Raw genomic sequence first — 17,333 nt, forward strand, 5'->3', positions numbered from 1 at the left:
TACTGGCCTTTCTTGGTATTGCGTGTCGTAAATACAAATACCTGCATACATATTGGACTGATAAGGAACACTGCTATAACTATTATTATTAGTATTATTATTATAATGATTTAAACATTTGAAAAAGTTGAGACAACCCTTCAGTTAACTACTGTACCTATCAGTTATCCAGTAGTAGTAATTATGGTTCCTCAATATACATTTAACATATTACAACGTAGGCTGTGTGTTACAGCACTTGCTCTTGAGAAAATGAATGTAATTGTCCCCTCCAAAGTTGATATCAGATTTTCGCCCCTGGTTAAAACTATAATTTTTATATCATGGATGGTCAGTCCTTGAGTCCATGGCGCTATATATCAATTTTAGAGTGGTTACATTTCTCCAGCCCCAACCCTCAGCTTTTTACAGAAACAGTGTTAGGGATTCACATCGTTATTGTTTCTACTGCTGATTGCTGCCATAAGATGTGTTACAAAGTGACGAGCAAACACATTTAAACGGTCCTCCATATTACTTGGATAACTCCTGGAGAATTAATAACTTTGCGTAACGTTAAATCCGATGCTTTTGTTTCACAAATAAAAACTACTGGTCAACATAGACAGCATTGTTGTTCAATGTCAACCATTGGATTTTCCTAAGAGAATATAGACACAGGATACTTACAGAAAGCCTACGCCGCTCCTCTCCTCACACATACCGGAGATCAACGGTAAACATGCATATTCCCAACCGAGATTTAGCAATCAACAACTACACTCTTCGTCTGTGGGGTTTATCAGCGGTTGGCATCCAACGTTATGGCGCATTACTGCCAAAAACACTCCTTTCTTCTGTTAGAACTTCTCCAAATGTGTATCTGGTGAGCGAGCGTGGCTGGTAGGAGCAGATTCAAATTCCACGCCCCCAGAGTTTTCTCCGCTCCTTCAACTGATTAACAATATTTTATAACCCTTGTTTTATTGAAGCAAATAACAAAAAACTAAAACCAATATTACAAGACAAATTATTAATGAACATAAATACGTTATAATTTCTCTGCGGTTTTAGGTTTTGTTCTTGCTATAATTTATACTTTTTTCTTCCTGCTATAATTTGACCGCTGAGCAAACTCAAACAAATAGCCAGTTGTTTCGTTGTGTCATGTATTACTGCACCAATGCTTAGTAATACAGATATTTAGAAAGCATATTCAATAGTGAAATTCCATCCATTGACAACAACATGTTGACTCCGCAGGACATTGTCGAAAGGGAAACTAATACACATATTTGTCTCTAGACACGCGAGTGTGGTCCTACACTATCTACATATACATCGATTTCTGGAGTTGATCAATGTAAGATATGTTCACAGAAGGAAAATAAATAAGCGTAATGACAATTGTGTTAGACAACTGTACTGTGTGCTAGCTATTATCCAAGTTGAACTAGAACCAGTCAAATCAGGATTTGAGGAAGGGGAGTATGAAACGTGACAATATATAATAGATACGCTTACCAAGAAAACTCTGCAGAAAAGAGAATACTGATCCAAACCAGATGTTCCTTGCCGATATAAGCTAAAATAGAGGTGTCCAGAAAAGGTTTCCCCTGCGCAGGTCATTACTGAATAAACCCTGGGTGAATGCTTAACAGTTTTTTCGACTACAAGAACTCTTTTTTTTCTACAACACTGCAACCCATCAGTCTGAACGGCTTAACGACGACAGTTGTGGCTGCTTTGCGAGATGTATTGTTGTCTCTACCTTATTGCCCTTTGTGCTGTTGTCTGTGTGTTTGTACCATGTTTTGTGCTGCTACCATGTTGTTGTCATGATGTGTTGCTACCATGCTGTGTTGTCATGTGTTTCTGCCTTGCTATGTTGTTGTCTTAGGTCTCTCTTTATGTAGTGTCGTGCTGTCTCTCTTGTTGTGATGTGTGTTTTGTCCTATATGTATAAGTTATTTATTTTAAAAATAAAAAAATAAATCCCAGCCCCAGTCCCGGCAGAAGGTCCCCACATTTTGGTAGGCCATCATTGTAATTAAGCATTTGTTCTTAACTAACTTGGAACGAGTTAAATAAAATAAAAAATGTCTCTTCATACAAATGAATAGCAACACACCACACTGCCAGTTCATTCAACATTTCCATGAGGTTTAATACCAATCAGAAAATGTACAAAAGAAACCAGTGTTCCTTGGAAGTTGGAGAAGGATCGAGACAGAGAGAAGCCACAGAGCAGGACAGTGCAAGGCGCTTACTTCACTCTCTCTCCCTGTTACAGGAAACAAATATGTAGGAGTGAAGGGCTTAAGTGTGTGTGTGAGACAGAGACTGCCTGATCAGCGGTCCTCTCCAGCAGGAAGTGCAGTGGTCAACCTCCTCCATTGTTTCGTGAAGGATCGTCGAAAACTTGCCTTCTAGATCACCTTCCCAACCTCTATCTTGTTCTATGGGTAATTATCCAACACATGTATTGTGAAATCTTAGAGTAGTAAACAGAACCATTATGGGTTCAAAGGAAGGCCCTACATAATATTATAATGACCCTCACACAATACACCTGCATTATGTGTGCATTACAGTTCTCCCCATGTGGGAGCTAATGTAATATAAATAGGTGCAGCTGCTAGGCTGAAGTAGCAAGGACATAAGTACATTGGCCAGAGGACGAGAAGGTGACTCCCAGTACATTTGCTATTTCTGAGTAGGGTAACATTCCCAAGATTCCATTAAGCTAAACGAACATGAGTGCATTAGCCAAGGCCATAAGTACATTTATGACAGCTGGACGAGACGGCCTACAGGGAGGAGGTGACTGCCCTTGGAGTGTGGTGTCAGGAAAATAACCTCACGCTCAATGTCAACAAAACAAAGGAGATGATTGTGGACTTCAGGAAACAGCAGAGGGAGCAGCCCCCTATCTACATTGACGGGACAGTAGTGGAGAGGGTGGAGAGTTTTAAGTTCCTCGGTGTACACATCACGGACAAACTGAAATGGTCCACCCACACAGACAGCACGGTGAAGAAGGTGCAGCAGCGCCTCTTCAACCTCAGGAGGCTGAAGAAATTTGGCTTGTCACCAAAAACATTCACAAACTTTTACAGATGCACAATCGAGAGCATCCTGTCGGGCTGTATCACCGCCTGGTACGGCAGCTGCTCCGCCCATAACCGGAAGGCTCTTCAGAGGGTAGTGAGGTCTGCACAATGCATCACCGGAGGAAAACTACCTGCCCTCCAGGACATCTACAGGACATCTACGATTACAGAAGATAGAAGATTACACCCAGGCCATACTCTATTTCTGAATGGGTAACATGCCAAAGAGTACATTAACCAAGGCCATACGTACATTTATGACAGCTGGACGTACCTATGGTCAGAAGGATACAGGAAGTAGGATGGTAGCAACATGACTGATGACCAACAGGTGAAACATAAGCATGCAATGCATGCATTATTTTTAGAACGTGAAAAGGGTCCCGCCTCCATTATAACCTAACCAAAAGCAGAGATGAGCGTTCTTGGGCGTGAACAAGCAAAGAACTCCTACTAAAAGAAAATGGTGGCAGAAGGACTAAGGGGAGTAACTTCATTTACATATGGGATGTACCCATATGCTGTATGTGTATAAAAGCAGAGTTAGTGCTGAGGAGGGTCGGCTGTTACGCGGACCAGCACGGATTCTGCTACTCTGTATTAAAGTCTATATTGAATTCACAAGTTCTTGTAAGAGTGTTATATTTCTGAGACAATTTTCCACGACAACATCCAGAAGGCGAGGTCAGTACAGGTGCATCAAAGCTGGGACCGAGAGACTGAAAAACAGCTTCTATCTCAAGGCCATCAGACTGTTAAACAGCCATCACTAACATTGAGTGGCTCCTGCCAACATACTGACTCAACTCCAGCTACTTTAATAATGGAAAAATTGATGTAATCAATTTATCACTAGCCACTTTATATTATATAATGTTTACTTACCCTACATTACTCATCTCATATGTATAAATATACTGTACGCTATACCATCTACTGTATCTTGCCATCTTGATGTAATTAAATGTATCACTGTTAGGAATATTATGAATAATGACTAAACAATATCTAAATTTTAAATAGAACTATAACTAACGAAACTTACACTCTGTTTTATTATATCTGATTAAACAATATTCATTCATAAGGAAGGGATTGTGGAGCATGAAACAGGGGGTAATTAAATAAAATAAATACCATTCCAGCCAGGTTGGAGAGGACTGGAATTGTGGGTTTTTAAGTAAGCAAAAAGGGTCGTTAACCTATGGTTGAACCGACTCAACTTAGCCCTGGGATGTTAGGATAAGGCAAAGAGTGTTTTCCTGGGTTTTCCATTATCTGGAACTGTCTTCTAAATAGTGATGGATGAAGGTGAAGATTCCAGAAGTTAATCTAGATAAGTGTGTGTCTGGAGTGAGCGAGCTAGTGGGTTGGAATAAACTATTGAACCCGTTCTGTCCTTGTCGATAAGAGGAAGGAGAATAAATAACCTATGACGTCATATTTTGTATATAAACGGTTGTTCTTGGTTTCATGGGAGCGCGCTCCGATAATAAATACTATTATCTCATTTTGATTAGACTGGTCTCTGTCTATTTTATGCAAATGAGAATCTTACAAATTCTCATAGAATAGACTAAGATAATTCAATTAATGAAAACATATTGGAATTATGAAATTACATTAACAATCACTAGCCACTTTAAACAATGCCACTTTATATAATGTTCTCATACCCTACATTACTCATCTCATTTGTATATACTGTATGCTATACCATCTACTGCATCTTGCCATCTCGATGTAATGTATCACTAGTGTCACGCCCTGGTCTTAGTATTCTGTGTTTTCTTTATTATGTTGGTTAGGCCAGGGTGTGACATGGGTGATTTATGTGTCTTGTTTTGTCTAGGGGTTTTGTAGTCTATGGGGTTGTGTTCAGTTGAGTGTTCTAGGTAAGTCTATGGTTGCCTGGAGTGGTTCTCAATCAGAGGCAGGTGTTTATCGTTGTCTCTGATTGGGAACCATATTTAGGCAGCCATATTCTTTAGGTATCTTGTGGGTGATTGTTCCTGTCTCTGTGTTTTGCACCAGTTAGGACTGTTTCGGTTTTTCCACGTTTTCTTATTTTGTATAGTGTTCACGTTTTCATCTTTCATTAAAGATGTTTATAAATAACCACGCTGCATTTTGGTCCACCTCTCCTTCCCAGGAAGAAAGCCGTTACAGAATCACCCGCCACAACAGGACCAAGCGGCGTGGTAACGGGCAGCAGCAACAGCGGCCAAAGACACAGGACTCTTGGACATGGGAGGAAATCCTTGATGGGAGAGGACCCTGGGCTAAGCCAGGGGAGTGTAGCCGCCCCAAGGTGCAGCAGGAGCAGCGCAAAGAGGAATGGACATGGGAGGACGAATTGGACAGTAAAGGACCCTGGGCACAGCCAGGAGAATATCGCGGCCCCAAAGAAGAGCTTGGAGGCAGCGAAGGCGGAGAGGCGCTGGTATGAGGAGGCAGCACGGCGGCGTGGATGGAAGCCCGAGAGTCAGCCCCAAAAATGTATTGGGGGGGCACACAGGGAGTATGGCGAAGCCAGGTAGGAGACCTGCGCCAACTTCCTGTGCTTACCGGGGTCGAGAGAGACTGGGCAGGCACCGTGTTATGCTGTGGAGCGCACGGTGTCCCCAGTGCGGGTGCATAGCCCGGTGCGGTACATACCAGCTCCTCGTATCGGCCCGGGATAGAGTGGGCATCGAGCCAAGTGCCATGAAGCCGGCTCTACGCATCTGGTCTCCAGTGCGTCTCCTTGGGCCGGCGTACATGGCACCAGCCTTGCGCATGGTGTCCCCGGTTCACCTGCACAGCCCAGTGCCGGCTATTCCACCTTGCCGCACTGGCAGGGCGACCGGGAGCATTCAACCAGGTAAGGCTGGGCAGGCTCGGTGCTCAAGAGCTCCAGTGCGCCTGCACGGTCCGGTCTATCCAGTACCACCTCCACGCATCAGCCCTCCGGGGACAGCTCCCCGCACTCGCCCTGAGGTGTGTGTCCTCGGCCCAGTACCACCAGTGCCGGCACCACGCACCAGGCCTACAGTGCGCCTCGCCTGTCCAGCGCTGCCAGAGCCTTCCTCCTCTCCAGCGCAGCCGGAGTCTCCGCCTGTCCGGCGCCGCCTGAGCTGCCCGTCTGCCCAGCGCCGCCAGAGTCTCCCGTCTGTCCAGAGCCGCCGGAGTCTCCCGTCTGTCCAGAGCCGCCGGAGTCTCCCGTCTGTCCAGAGCCGCCAGAGTCTCCCGTCTGTCCAGAGCCGCCAGAGTCTCCCGTCTGTCCAGAGCCGCCAGAGTCTCCCGTCTGTCCAGAGCCGCCAGAGTCTCCCGTCTGTCCAGAGCCGCCAGAGTCTCCCGTCTGTCCAGAGCCGCCAGAGTCTCCCGTCTGTCCAGAGCCGCCAGAGTCTCCCGTCTGTCCAGAGCCGCCAGAGTCTCCCGTCTGTCCAGAGCCGCCAGAGTCTCCCGTCTGTCCAGAGCCGCCAGAGTCTCCCGTCTGTCCAGAGCCGCCAGAGTCTCCCGTCTGTCCAGAGCCGCCAGAGTCTCCCGTCTGTCCAGAGCCGCCAGAGTCTCCCGTCTGTCATGAGCCGCCAGAGTCAGCCAGGATCTTCCAGAGCCGCCAGTCAGCCAGGATCCGCCAGATCCGTCAGTCTGCCAGGATCCGCCAGTCTGCCAGGATCCGCCAGAGCCGCCAGTCAGCCAGGATCCGCCAGAGCCGCCAGTCAGCCAGGATCGCCAGAGCCGCCAGTCAGCCAGGATCCGCCAGAGCCGCCAGTCAGCCAGGATCCGCCAAAGCCGCCAGTCTGCCAGGATCCGCCAGAGCCGCCAGTCTGCCAGGATCCGCCAGAGCCGCCAATCAGCCAGGATCCGCCAGAGCCGCCATTCAGCCAGGATCCGCCAGAGCCGCCATTCAGCCAGGATCCACCAGAGCCGCCATTCAGCCAGGATCTGCCAGAGCCATCAACCTGCCTGAGTTATCTCTTAGTCTTGGGCTACCTCTCAGTCCTGAGCTACCTATCAGTCCTGAGCTACCTCTCAGTCTTCAGCTACCCTTCAGTCTTGAGCTACCCCTCAGTCTTGAGCTACCCCTCAGTCTTGAGCTACCCCTCAGTCTTGAGCTACCCCTCAGTCTTGAGCTACCTCTCAGTCCCAAGCTACCCCTCAGTCCCGAGCTACCTCAGTCCCGAACTGTCCCTCAGTCCGGAGCTGCCCCTCAGTCCAGTGAAGCCCTTTGTTAAGGTTACTAGGCCAAGGTCGGCGGCGAGGGTCGCTACTAAAGGGACGCTAAGTAAGCAGACTAAGACTGTGTTGGAGTGGGGTCCACGTCCCGCGCCAGAGCCGCCACCGTGGACAGACACCCACCCAGACCCTCCCCTATGGGTTTAGGTGTGCGGCCGGGAGTCCGCACCTTTGGGAGGGTGGTACTGTCACGCCCTGGTCTTAGTATTCTGTGTTTTCTTATGTTGGTTAGGCCAGGGTGTGACATGGGTGATTTCTGTGTCTTGTTTTGTCTAGGGGTTTTGTAGTCTATGGGGTTGTGTTCAGTTGAGTGTTCTAGGTAAGTTTATGGTTGCCTGGAGTGGTTCTCAATCAGAGGCAGGTGTTTATCGTTGTCTCTGATTGGGAACCATATTTAGGCAGCCATATTGTTTAGGTATCTTGTGGGTGATTGTTCCTGTCTCTGTGTTTTGCAGCAGTTAGAACTGTTTTGGTTTTTCCACGTTTTCTTATTTTGTATAGTGTTCACGTTTTCATCTTTCATTAAAGATGTTTATAAATAACCACGCTGCATTTTGGTCCTCCTCTCCTTCCCAGGAAGAAAGCCATTACAACTAGCCGCTTTAAACAATGCCACTTTATATGTTTTCATATCCTACATTACTCATCTCATATGTACAGTGGGGCAAAAAAGTATTTAGTCAGCCACCAATTGTGCAAGTTCTCCCACTTAAAAAATCACATTGTAGGATTTTTTATGAATTTATTTGCAAATTATGGTGGAAAAAAAGTATTTGGTCACCTACAAACAAGCAAGATTTCTGGCTCTCACAGACCTGTAACTTATTTAAGAGGCTCCTCTGTCCTCTGCTCGTTACCTGTATTCATGGCACCTGTTTGAACTTGTTATCAGTATAAAAGACACCTGTCCACAACCTCAAACAGTCACACTCCAAACTCCACTATGGCCAAGACTAAAGAGCTGTCAAAGGACACCAAAAACAAAATTGTAGACCTGCACCAGGCTGGGAAGACTGAATCTGCAATAGGTAAGCAGCTTGGTTTGAAGAAATCAACTGTGGGAGCAATTATTAGGAAATGGAAGACATACAAGACCACTGATAATCTCCCTCGATCTGGGGTTCCACGCAAGATCTCACCCCGCGGGGTCAAAATGATCACAAGAACGATGAGCAAAAATCCCAGAACCACACGGGGGGACCTAGTGAATGACCTGCAGAGAGCTGGGACCAAAGTAACAAAGCCTACCATCAGTAACACACTACGCCGCCAGGGACTCAATCCTGCAGTGCCAGACGTGTCCCCCTGCTTAAGCCAGTACATGACCAGGCCCGTCTGAAGTTTGCTAGAGAGCATTTGGATGATACAGAAGAAGATTGGGAGAATGTCATATGGTCAGATGAAACCAAAATATAACTTTTTGATAACTCAACTCGTCGTGTTTGGAGGACAAAGAATACTGAGTTGCATCCAAAGAACACCATACCTACTGTGAAGCATGGTGGTGGAAACATCATGCTTTGGGGCTGTTTTTCTGCAAAGGGACCAGGACGACTGATCCGTGTAAAGGAAAGAATGAATGGGGCCATGTATCGTGAGATTTTGAGTGAAAACCTCCTTCCATCAGCAAGGGCATTGAAGATGAAACGTGGCTGGGTCTTTCAGCATGACAATGATCCCAAACACACCGCCCGGGCAACAAAGGAGTGGCTTCGTAAGACGCATTTCAAGGTCCTGGAGTGGCCTAGCCAATCTCCAGTTGAAAGTCCGTGTTGCCCAGCAACAGCCCCAAAACATCACTGCTCTAGAGGAGATCTGCATGGAGGAATGGGCCAAAATACCAGCAACAGTGTGTGAAAACCTTGAAAAGACTTACAGAAAACGTTTGACCTCTGTCATTGCCAACAAAGGGTATATAACAAAGTATTGAGATAAACTTTTGTTATTGACCAAATACTTATTTTCCACCATAATTAGCAAATAAATTCATTAAAAATCCTACAATGTTACTGCAGCGCCAGCTGTGCCATCAGAGTCCCTGGGTTCGTGGGGCGACGCACAATTGGCCTAGCGTCGCCCGGGGTCAGGGAGGGCTTGGTCGGTAGGGGTGTCCTTGTCTCATCGCGCACCAGCGACTCCTGTGGCGAGCTGGGCGCAGTGTACGCTAACCAAGGTGGCCAGGTGCACGGTGTTTCCTCCGGCGCATTGGTGCGGCTGGCTTCCGGGTTGGATGTGCGCTGTGTTAAGAAGCAGTGCGGCTTGGTTGGGTTGTGTATCGGAGGACGCATGACTTTCAACCTTCGTCTCTCCCGAGCCCGTACGGGAGTTGTAGCGATGAGACAAGATAGTAGCTACTACAACAATTGGATACCACGAAATTGGGGAGAAAAAGGGGTAAAATCTTTAAACAATCTAAAAAAATTAAAAAAAATCCTACAATGTGATTTTCTGGATTTTTTTCTCATTTGTCTGTCATAGTTGAAGTGTACCTATGATGAAAATTACAGGCCTCTCTCATCTTTTTAAGAGGGAGAACTTGCACAATTGGTGGCTGACTAAATATTTTTTTGCCCCACTGTATATACTGTACTCTATACCATCTACTGCATCTTGCCTATGCCGTTCGGCCATCACTCATTTATATATTTTATGTACATATTCGTATTAATTCCTTTACACTTGTGTGCATAAGGTAGTTGTTGTGAAATTGTTAGGTTATATTACTTGTTAGATATTACTGCATGGTCGGAACTAGAAGCACAAGTATTTCGCTACACTTGCATTAACACCTGCTAACCATGTGTATGTGACAAATACATTTGATTTGATTTGACATACTAATGTCAGAAGGACACAGGAAAGAGGATGGTAGCAACACAACCAACAGGTGAAACATAAGCTTGCAATAAATGCATTATTTTTGTATGACATAAGGGGTCCCGCCACCATTATAACCTAACCGGAAGTAGATATGGGCGTTCTTGGGCGTGAACAAGCAAAGAACTCAGACTAAAAGATAATGGTGGCAGAAGGACTAAGGGGAGTATGTATGTACCCATATGCTGTATGTGTATAAGAGCAGAGCCAGTGCTCAGGAAGGTTGGTTGTTCCGCGGATCAGCACGGCTTTACTACTTTGTAGTAAAGTCTATATTGAATTCACAAGTTCTTGTTAGAGTGTTATATTTCTGAGGCAATATTCCACGACACCCATTAAGCAGCGAGTCGGAGTCAGAGGCTGAGCCTTCACTGGTCTCTACTCCACCCCCTACGGGGCCTGAGATGGCGAAGCCTCCCACCATTAGCTCTGACAAATTGAAAACCCTAGTCATTGGTGACTTCATTACCAATATTATTAGACTTAAAACGAATCATCCAGAGATCATACACTGTTTACCAGGGGTCAGGGCTACCGACGTTAAGGATGTGCTGGCTAAAGCTAAAACTGGCGAGTGTAGAGAGTATAGGGATATTGTTATCCACGTCGGCACCAACAATGTTCGGATGAAACACTCAGGTCACCAAGAGCAACATAGCTTCAGCGTGTAAATCAGCTAGAAAGATGCGTCGGCATCGAGTAATTGTCTATGGCCCCCTCCCAGTTAGGGGGAGTGATGAGCTCTACAGCAGTCTCACAACTCAATCACAGGTTGAAAACTGTTTTCTGCCCCTCCCAAAAGATAGAATTTGTAGATAATTGGCCCTCTTTCTGGGACTCACCCACAAACAGGACCAAGCCTGGCCTGTGTGGTGGAATATTGCCTCAGAAATATAACACCCTTTCAAGAACTTGTGAATTCAATATGATGACCAAAAGGGCAATAAAGAGGTTCTGCAAGAGTATTGCAAGGCTCTCCAAACCCATTAGTATAATGACCAGGTTTTTCAGGCACGGCGTTAATTACAACAGGCTGTTACTGTTGCTGTTACTGTTGTCACAGTCCTTTCCTGGCCTGGTGCCAGCGTGGGGCCAATTCGGATGATATTTACACTATTCTCTTCAGTCCATTTAGTACTCACCATTTCTACTATATATTCTTCACCTTCCTCTTGATCATGTTTGTCCATGGTGATCAGCCAAGTGTCTTCTCCTTTAGTTATTGTCAAGTTGCATCCTTTCGAGTCCCAAACGACTTCTCCCAATGTCTGATGATGTGTCCATCCACAGAGTGCTATTTCTGGTGGAGATCTGATTCTCCTGATTGAGAGGGACCTCTGAACATAAATGCTAACCTTATCATTCTCCTCGGGTTGTTCTTGCTTGATTGTACGTGAGCTTGCTGTCCCTTCCCCCTTGTTTACTGTTGCTCTTGTCATGTCAATGTCATTGTCCTTCTATTTTTCTAGCTTTAACTGTCTGTTAAGGGGACCAAACAATGGCTGAAAAGTCAATTGTGGGGAAATCTCCCTCCTCTTCAGCCTGTAGAACTTCTCCCTCTCCTCCCTCCTGGGAGGTTCCCTCCTCTGGCCGGACTTGGCTTCCATCTGAAAAGGCATACATTTCAGGGAAGAGTCGCTCCCACTCTGTAGGTGGTATTTCGGGGTCCCATTGTAGAGGGCTTCCGTCAGGGAGATCTGCCAGAGTAGATATATCGACAGGAGTAACAGGCATGTCAACCCTGGACTCTCTGGCCCTTCAGGAGAGAATATCCGTTGTTTGCAGGTTTTTTTCTCCAGCATTGTCTTTCTTTTTGTCTTTCTTCCTCCTCTTGGTGCATTAGGCGGTGCATCAGTTGTATCCTGGCTTCCACCTGGTCTGCTGACTTCTTGACTCCTCCCCGGCGTCTCGATCTCCTCCGCTGCTCCTGCTCCTTCCGGGCTCCCGTCTGATGAATCAGCATCTTCTGTGTCCTCATATCCAGGCGGTTGTCTCCTCCTCTGCGATGGGACCTTGGTGCAGTGGTTTAGATGGTACCACGTTTTGCTCCCTTTCACCTGGTTCTTCTCTCCTCGGCTGATTCCACTTCCTCCGGAACACCCGAAGGTAGACCAGATCCCCTGGTATCACCGAGCGGGGCTCCTCCGGTCCTGGCTGAGGCACCTGCTTTTTCTCCTGTAAATATATAGCTTTGTGTATCTCAGTTAGTTTCAACTCACTTTCCAACAGATCTAATTAAGGACCTTTATAGAGTTCTCCTAAGGTTGGTGTAGGCATGGGTCGACCTGTAAGCATTTGATGCGGTGTTAGATGTGTGCTTCTGTTAGTTTCCATGCGACAACTCATTAAAGCAAGCGGTAAAGCATCCACCCAATTAAGCCCTGAAGATTCACAGATCTTTGTTATCTTCGCTTTTAGGGTGCCGTTAATTTTTTCAACCAAACCTTGCGATTGCAGATTCTTAATTGTTGTATTATTGTATTACAACTTTTTGTGTAAATGCTGAGCCATTGTCTGAACTAATTTCCGACGGAATACCAAACCTAGGTATTACTTCTCTTGTTAGGAATTTTACCACTGTACCTGATCCCTGATCAGCTGACGGTATTGCTTCTATCCATCTGCTGAACCTGTCTATGATAACTAACATGTACCTTCTACCACGTATCGGTTTTATCATGTCTACATAGTCCATCACAATGTGTCGAAACGGACCTTCTGGAACCGGTATGTGACCTATGGGCATTGTTATACCTTTAGGTATGTTATTTTTCACACATATTTCACATCTTGATAACACTTAATCTACTGTTGCCTGTAGATAAGGTGACCAAAAACCTTGTTTTTTTTAAAATGTTCTTATTACCTCCCCCCTTGCACCATGATCTAGATCATGTGCATCATTAATAAGTAAAGACAATAAGGACGTGGTAGCAAGTATGGCACCATCATGTGTTCTCCACACTCCATGTCTATCAACAGAGGCTCCCCTTTGTAACCAGGTATTTTGCTCATTCCAGCGCGAGACTGGATTTGGACTAACTCAGCCGGAGATGGTATTGGTGCAAAGCCAGCCATATCCATCAAAGGTGCAGTAAGTATTGGGACAACACATCTAGAGGCCTTTTTGGCAGCTTCAACAGCTGCATTATTACCCCTAACAACAAAGTCGTTGCCTTTCTTGTGTGCCTGACATTGATGATTGCTAACTTCCGAGGATACATTAAAGCTGTCATTAATCTGACAATTTGCATGTGATGCTGGATGGGAGTACCATCACTCTTTTTTAAAATCCTCTCTATTTCCAAACTGCACCAAATAAATTACATACACCATGTGCGTAAGCTGAATCAGTATAGATATGAACTGATTTTCCTTTCCCTAGCACACATGCTGCAATCAATGCTTTTAGTTCTGCCAACTGGGCTGAACAAGGTTGACAATGTTCTAATATTTCCTCAGTTAAATCCTTTCCCTGTTGTTTAACTACTGCAAACCCTGCATGATTTCCTGTATAGTCCTTGAAACAAGAACCATCTACAAAGTAGTTTTCTGTGTTACAATCCTCTTTGTCTATTAATGGAATGGATTCAAGATCTGGACCCAATTTGGTAAATGTCAGAGCTTCTGCAACACAATCATGAGCTTTCCCTTCAAGTCAAATGGAATTCTTTCAGCTGGATTGACAGTGTTATATTTTTTTAATGGAGACATCAGGATAAGTGAGTAAAGTCATGTAGTCCAAAGTTCTAGCATTAGTTAACACAAATTTACCCTGTTCTATCAGCTCCACTATTTTATGATGAGTACTTATAATCACAGGATATGCCATGGTTATAGTTGACACCTTGTCGTAAGCATAATGTAATGCTGCCAACCCTTGATAACACGGTGGGTGACCCTGGGCTACTGGATCCAGTTTAGAACTGTAGTAAGCAATAGGTTGTTTCTTCCTACCACTACATGTTCCCTGCAGAAGAACAGCTGCTGCATAATTGTCACACCTATTTGCAACGTATAACAAAAATGGCTTAGTGTAATCTGGGGCTGCTAGAGCTGGTGCTGTTTGCATTTCCGTTTTAAGTGTTTCAAATGCAACCAAAGCATCAGTGTTCCAATCTAATTGTGCCCTCAGATTGAGCTGTTCTGCTTCTTTCATTATTTCTCTCAAATGAGCTGTTTTGACTACATACTCCTCTATCCAGTATGAGCTAAATTCTGTCATTCCTAAAAAGGTCATCATTTGAGCTACTGTTTGTGGCAACAGTGCTTTGCTAAGACCCTCTAGCTGTCCTGTTGCTATTGCTTTAGTTCCATGAGCTATTGTTCTTCCTAAATACTCAACCTACAGTGCCTTGCGAAAGTATTCGGCCCCCTTGAACTTTGCGACCTTTTGCCACATTTCAGGCTTCAAACATAAACATATAAAACTGTATTTTTTTGTGAAGAATCAACAACAAGTGGGACACAATCATGAAGTGGAACGACATTTATTGGATAGTTCAAACTTTTTTAACAAATCAAAAACTGAAAAATTGGGCGTGCAAAATTATTCAGCCCCTTTACTTTCAGTGCAGCAAACTCTCTCCAGAAGTTCAGTGAGGATCTCTGAATGATCCAATGTTGACCTAAATGACTAATGATGATAAATACAGTCCACCTGTGTGTAATCAAGTCTCCGTATCAATGCACCTGCACTGTGATTGTCTCAGAGGTCCGTTAAAAGCGCAGAGAGCATCATGAAGAACAAGGAACACACCAGGCAGGTCCGAGATACTGTTGTGAAGAAGTTTAAAGCCGGATTTGGATACAAAAAGATTTCCCAAGCTTTAAACATCCCAAGGAGCACTGTGCAAGCGATAATATTGAAATGGAAGGAGTATCAGACCACTGCAAATCTACCAAGACCTGGCCGTCCCTCTAAACTTTCAGCTCATACAAGGAGAAGACTGATCAGAGATGCAGCCAAGAGGCCCATGATCACTCTGGATGAACTGCAGAGATCTACAGCTGAGGTGGGAGACTCTGTCCATAGGACAACAATCAGTCGTATATTGCACAAATCTGGCCTTTATGGAAGAGTGGCAAGAAGAAAGCCATTTCTTAAAGATATCCATAAAAAGTGTAGTTTAAAGTTTGCCACAAGCCACCTGGGAGACACACCAAACATGTGGAAGAAGGTGCTCTGGTCAGATGAAACCAAAATTGAACTTTTTGGCAACAATGCAAAATGTTATGTTTGGCGTAAAAGCAACACAGCTCATCACACTGAACACACCATCCCCACTGTCAAACATGGTGGTGGCAGCATCATGGTTTGGGCCTGCTTTTCTTCAGCAGGGACAGGGAAGATGGTTAAAATTGATGGGAAGATGGATGGAGCCAAATACAGGACCATTCTGGAAGAAAACCTGATGGAGTCTGCAAAAGACCTGAGACTGGGACGGAGATTTGTCTTCCAACAAGACAATGATCCAAAACATAAAGCAAAATCTACAATGGAATGGTTCAAAAATAAACATATCCAGGTGTTAGAATGGCCAAGTCAAAGTCCAGACCTGAATCCAGTCGAGAATCTGTGGAAAGAACTGAAAACTGCTGTTCACAAATGCTCTCCATCCAACCTCACTGAGCTCGAGCTGTTTTGCGAGGAGGAATGGGAAAAAAATTCAGTCTCTCGATGTGCAAAACTGATAGAGACATACCCCAAGCGACTTACAGCTGTAATCGCAGCAAAAGGTGGCACTACAAAGTATTAACTTAAGGGGGCTGAATAATTTTGCACGCCCAATTTTTCAGTTTTTGATTTGTTAAAAAAGTTTGAAATATCCAATAAATGTCGTTCCACTTCATGATTGTGTCCCACTTGTTGTTGATTCTTCACAAAAAAAATACAGTTTTATATCTTTATGTTTGAAGCCTAAAATGTGGCAAAAGGTCGTAAAGTTCAAGGGGGCCGAATACTTTCGCAAGGCACTGTAAATACTCAACCTGAGGTTGACAGTACTGAAGTTTTGCCTTAGACACTTTGTGTCCTCTTTCTGCTAAACGCTGCAGTACCTTTAATGAGTCAGAGTGGCACTGTTCCACTGTTGAGGCACAGATTAACAGGTCATCCACATATTGGATCAGAGTGCCATCAAGCATTAATTCTTCAAAATCAGCTCTCAGTATTTGATTGAACAAATGATGGCTGTGACGAAATCCCTGGAGAAGTCTGGTGTAAGACAGAGTTTTTCCTCTATACCTAAATGCAAACAAATGCCTACATTCTTCCGCCAGAGGCACACAAAAAAATGCTCCACGTAAGTTAATCACTGTAAAGTACTTGGCATCTGGGGGAACATTAGTCAGCAGTGTGTGAGGATTTGGGACTTCTGCAGGACAATCCTGTGCAATGTCATTGAAAGCTCCCCAGTTGCGACGAGCAAACCCGGATCCGGGATCCTATTTATAGACCTAAGCTCATTACCATAACGCAACGTTAACTATTCATGAAAATCGCAAATGAAATGAAATAAATATGCTAACTCTCAAGCTTAGCCTTTTGGCAACAACACTGTCATCTCAGATTTTCAAAATATGCTTTTCAACCATAGCAAAACAAGCATTTGTGTAAGAGTATTGATACCTAGCGTAGCATTTAGCGTAGCATTTAGCATAGCATTTAGCGTAGCATTCAGCGTAGCATTCAGCGTGCAACGTTTTCACAAAAACAAGAAAAGCCTTGAAATAAAATAATTTACCTTTGAAGAACTTCAGATGTTTTCAATGAGGACACTCTCAGTTAGATAGCAAATGTTCAGTTTTTCCAAAAAGATTCTTTGTATTAGAAATCGCTCCGTTTTGTACATCACGTTTGGCTACCAAAAAAACCTGTATCCAGGAGTGTATTTATCCCCGCAAGCTCATTAGCATAACGCAACATTAACTATTCATGAAAATCGCAAATGAAATGAAATAAATATGCTAGCTCTGAAGCTTAGCCTTTTGGTTAACAACACTGTCATCTCAGATTTTCAAAATATGCTTTTCAACCATAGCAAAAACAAGCATTTGTGTAACAGTATTGATAGCTAACATGCCATTTAGCCTAGCATCCAGCATGCAACATTTCAACAAAAACAAGAAAAGCCTTCAAATAAA

At 44.5% G+C, this 17,333-nt stretch overlaps 1 protein-coding gene across 2 annotated transcripts in view; it reads right to left on the reverse strand.

Moving 5' to 3' along the window:
* The window catches only part of LOC139378663 (titin homolog), a 31,097-nt gene extending 30,233 nt beyond the window's left edge, over positions 1–864 (reverse strand). The window contains exon 1 of one of the 2 annotated variants that reach the window (XM_071121046.1): positions 670–864. The gene's annotated coding sequence lies outside the window, so the exon portion shown is untranslated. The remainder of the gene's footprint in view (positions 1–669) is intronic. The other variant, XM_071121047.1, reaches the window with a different exon arrangement.
* Positions 865–17,333: the final 16,469 nt, after the last annotated feature.

Source organism: Oncorhynchus clarkii, chromosome 21 (assembly GCF_045791955.1).
Source record: "Oncorhynchus clarkii lewisi isolate Uvic-CL-2024 chromosome 21, UVic_Ocla_1.0, whole genome shotgun sequence".
In the NCBI taxonomy this organism is placed as follows: domain Eukaryota; kingdom Metazoa; phylum Chordata; class Actinopteri; order Salmoniformes; family Salmonidae; genus Oncorhynchus; species Oncorhynchus clarkii.